The sequence below is a fragment of the Dasypus novemcinctus genome, chromosome X (genome assembly GCF_030445035.2).
Source record: "Dasypus novemcinctus isolate mDasNov1 chromosome X, mDasNov1.1.hap2, whole genome shotgun sequence".
In the NCBI taxonomy this organism is placed as follows: domain Eukaryota; kingdom Metazoa; phylum Chordata; class Mammalia; order Cingulata; family Dasypodidae; genus Dasypus; species Dasypus novemcinctus.
In genome coordinates, this window is record NC_080704.1 from 41017141 (window position 1) to 41021714 (window position 4574).

The following is a 4574-nucleotide window of genomic DNA, read 5'->3' on the forward strand; positions in this document are numbered from 1 at the left end:
TTTTTTCAGGCTGTGACATAAAAAGCTAAAGGTCCTTCAGACAGTCAGGGTGAGGGGATTTGTTCACTGGCTATGGGAGTTGAGAAAGAAGACAGGAGTGAAGAGGACTCCACCCACTTGGCAAAAGGCAGTGTCACTTCAAGGGATCTAAGAGTAGCAGAATGTAGGGAACTAGATTAGAAAAGTCCTGCGGTACAGTTTGGCTAGCTTGCTTTGGGTAGATTAAAAAATCCTTTAAAATTGTTCTTCTGCCCATCACTCAACCACCACACCGGCAGTGATTATATTTTAATATGCATTGAATGTGATAGACGAGAAAGTGGGTTTGACAGTCGCTTTAGTTTACATACATTTCAAGATCTCACTGCACTTAGGCACCACATTCCATCCTCCCCATTCCCTTGTGCTAATGAGTTCAGCCTGGGTTTGGCTGAATCTTCACTGCACCTGTAGGAGCTCCCGCCCTCACTGCAACTCAGCTGCACTCTCACAACCTTCTTCTAACTAAAGGGCCTTCCTTTTCCCTTTGTCTCTATTTCAATCCGTTGTGCACAACGATACTACTCATTGATAGATATGAAGTTCAAATTGGATGTGGTTATTCAAGGCCTTAGAATCACAAAGGCTCTTCAAGCAGAGAGCATCCATCCCAAGCGTTTTTGCTCTTGGCTGCTTTTCTTACCCCATCTTTTCCCACATACGTCATTCAGTGTCTTTTCTAAAATGCCAGATCTTGCATTCCTAAGGGAGACGGCCATGTTGTTTCATATTCCTGCTTCTGTGTACCTACTCCTCCCTGATCCTCAAAGGCCACTCCATTTGCACCTTGTGTACCCCACCGATTATCACGTGCAATTCACATTGCAGCTAGCTTGCCAGATTTCCAAGTGCAAACCTTGCATCCTTTGAACCATGCGACGCCCTATGCTAACTCGAGCCTACATCATTCTTTGCATCCAAGCGCTGAAGTCTTTCCATATCCCCATTTTGACAAAAGAGGAGCTCACATCCACCTGTAGGGGTGAGAGGAATAAAACTTGGACAGGCTTGCCAGAGGAGGATGCAATTGGCGATGAAACAGAAGAAATTGGGTGAACAAGATTTCCAAAATCAGAGATGACAGAAAAAAGAGCCAATGGTATGTGCCGGAAGAATCGAGCTGGGCATTACAGAATGGGCATAATAATCACAGATATGAAGCACACTTTGCAGAAAGAGGAAATAATATGTCCAAAGACCAGTTCTTCAGCTGGGGCCTTGGATCGAGTGGACCGTGTGGCTGTCTATCATTTCAGGCCCACCAATCATCAGCATGGAAGGCGGGAGTCCGGTGGATTAGATTTCAACCTGGATTGCTTATTGGCCTGGGGGGCTGGGAGGTGGGGGTAGGTACGGTGGCCCCTAGGAATGTGAGAACATGGCGGCGCCTCCCTCCTGCCATCACAAAAATGTAAGTTGAATTCAGCGTAATTTGTAACGCTGATCAAGAGTTGGCTGTTTCTGGTGTCATTTTCGTAAAATCGGTTGTGTTGTCTAAAAATGTACTTTAACGGACGTGTCCGAAGGGTTTATGAATGTGTGACAGGGAAGGTCGCTTGGTCGCGCTTGGGTGCAGTGTTGAGTTTTATTTCACATCGTGATCACTCGTTATACCATTTTATTAGTTTAAGTGTTATTATTGGTGCCCTTTTCTTCATGGTTTTAAGCATGTGTGATGGTTTCAGTTTAAACCCGAGGAAGAGGATGAGGCGGCTGCCTGTGCTGCTGTCAGTCCAGGACAGCTCAGTGTCCGTTGGCCGCGATGGGCCTGACTTTGCCTTTGTTTTTTTCAATGTCGTTGGTTGAATCTTGGTCTGTAAACTTTTCGTGAGTTCTCTTATCAGGGACTGGATGACGTCTGTAATTTTAGATGTGAAATGGAGGAAATTAACGAGCTGAGGGAGGGCGTGTGGGATTATGACAGACAGTGGCCCTTAGCTGCCTTTGCGTGCTCTATTGTGTTTCATGTCACAATATTTAATCTCATTTGCTTGTGTAAATTTCTTAATCCGTCTTCTTCAGATGCTGTTTTAAATATATTTATTTCTGGTTATAGGCCATTGTTTCCCTCACCACCCTGAATAATTATCAGTGTTCTTTGACTGCTGTTTTGCATTTTTACGTAATATAAATATGTATTATGCGTGATTGATTTTAAAAACGTGGTCCTCATGTTTTCTTGCGTTTTCCTTAAAATGTTTGCTGTTATTTGCAGTTTACTACTAAGGTAAATAGCGGTCTGGTTGGCCAAGAGTTTGTTGCTTTAAGATTTGGAAGGGAATCAATCCCTTGGGAATCTAGCTAATATTTTATTTTACTGCGTATCGCCGTGGATCGTTGTTTTGTTTGTTTGTTTTTAATGACATTGTAATCGTTTGCATTTATTTAATTTTGGTATTGGTCGTGTTCCGTAAATATCCTTTTGAAATGAAAATATTTTCAGAGTACATGGAAATTAATCATCTAATATGAACACTTGACGGTTTATAAACTCAGAGGCTGCCGCATAGCAGATTTTAACAGCCTAGACTGAACGCGGCTTGGCATTACACTTTACAAAACCACTGTATTTATCCTCTTTGCAAAAGTTTTCTTTTCAGGTTTGGTATAAATTGCAATCTTCAGAGGAGTGAATTAACGTCTGATTGAGAGCCTTTTAATTTATAAACTGATTGTTCTAATTGCGTGTTTTGACATAGTTTTTTAAATTCCGGTCTTGTCCTCATATACATATTTTCGTTAAAAATCAATATTTTGAGGTATTCTATTTACAAAAGCAGACGTAATCATGTGAGTACTTGACGGTTTACGGAAGTGAAGAGTTAAAGGTCTACAATCCCCTGCCACTTCAGTTTGACACTTCATCTTACAAAGAAGTTGTGTGGTTGGTATGATTTGATTCCATTTACTGTGGGTCCTGGTCTCTATCATAAGCTCTGTGATAAAGTTTGGCGTTATCGATAATTCACAATGTGTTCTAATTGCCTTACTCCTCTTGATTTACGACTGTTACTGGTCTGACACTGCCCGCGAGCCTAACCTTTTATTTTACTATTAAATGAAATGGTGTTTTAATATCATTGAACTTGCAGTTTTGGAGTTTGTGAGTCCTATTTCAGAGTTGTGTTGAAAATGAAGGCCGTTTTGTGGTATTTTCAATGTAAAAATGCGCAGCCCTCAGAGGAGCTGAGACCGGGTGTTTCCGGCAGTAAATACCCGGAAGTGCCTTTCACCTGTCACTCTTGAATGTCTTTTGGGATTTCAATTCCCAGGGCGACTGCATTAACATCACGCTCTTAAATTGTCATGGGAAGCACCATTACAGAGAGTATTAGTGCTCCTTCCTAGAGTGTCTAGAGATAGGAACTACCACCTACCTCGGGGTCACTACTTGGCCACTGCTGACTAACTCCACGGTAGAGACCCTGTTTCTACAACCTATTCCTTTCATTAGACAGGGATGTCTTTTTTGAGTACGTATTTGGTCCCTCGGTACACTGGGTGTAGTGTTAAAGTGACATTGGCATTTCTAAGGATGTTCTGATCTCAGAGAAAACCTGATAGTCACATTTTAAAATCAAAGTATTGATCAACCTTTTTATCCTTTTTGGAAAGGCGTTGCAGTAGCCGGCAGGAACAGAAAAGCCTGGATGGCATTGACCAAAAAGAAAAAGAAAAAAAATCAGGAGTCCAGGAATTGTGGGAGTACTGCTCAGGTTTTTGTTTCAGGTATGAGAATGTGGATCTCAAGGTAATTTCCATACCTTCTATGCGAAGGGGGAAGAGGGGACCTGTCGATTGAGTGGCGAAAATGGTAGTCTGACAGTCTGACTCTGCAGGAGTGGGGAGGGCATTTATTGGGTGGGGTCATGGAGGGATAGGTCAACAATTAATGTAAAGTATAAGGCAATACTACCTCTGTTCTTTCCATGCATCTTTGGCCTTTTCCTTGTTTTGCAGAAATTCCTGGTGCCATACATAATGTTTCATTCACAATGAGGCTCTATTATCTGAGTCTGGGCTGTTTCTCTCTATGGTCTTTGAGCCTCAGTTTTCTCATTTGCAAATTGGAAACCATACCGTGCTATCATGGAGGTTGTGAGACTCAAGTGTGGTCATCTTTTTAAAGAATCCAGGACATATCAGGTACTCAAAGAATGAGTAAACATTTCCTGAGTCCACATTTTAGAGCAGAACATTAGTGTGTTTGTTTTCCCTCCTCTCCTTCCCCATTTCGCTAACCCCTACCTCTTTTGGCTCAGGCATAATTATCTTGAAATATGTGTTTCCTTTGCCAGGATCAGCAAGTTTCCTGAGTGGTTACCTTGGTGTCCCTTTGGAAAGGGCATTTCTGTAACCTTCCTGTAAAGCAACAGGAAGCTCAGGAACCCTGCCTTTGCCAAGCTCCGAGCTGACTTCTGTGGTGGCAAACTACGGACACTTGACATGGAGGCTGAAGAGACTGGGCTCCTATCTGGACTTAGGATTCCTCAAGCTGTGTTGGCCTGAGGGTGCCTGTTAACTGGCAGCACCTT

General features: G+C 42.5%; 1 long non-coding RNA gene across 1 annotated transcript; it reads left to right on the forward strand.

Annotated features, from left to right (window-relative positions):
• Positions 1–1369: 1369 nt before the first annotated feature.
• On the forward strand, positions 1370–4185 carry LOC139438200 (uncharacterized). Its single transcript, XR_011648001.1, has 3 exons — positions 1370–1450; positions 3655–3768; positions 4000–4185. It is a non-coding gene; the product is annotated as an uncharacterized lncRNA (long non-coding RNA).
• The last annotated feature ends 389 nt before the right edge of the window (positions 4186–4574 follow it).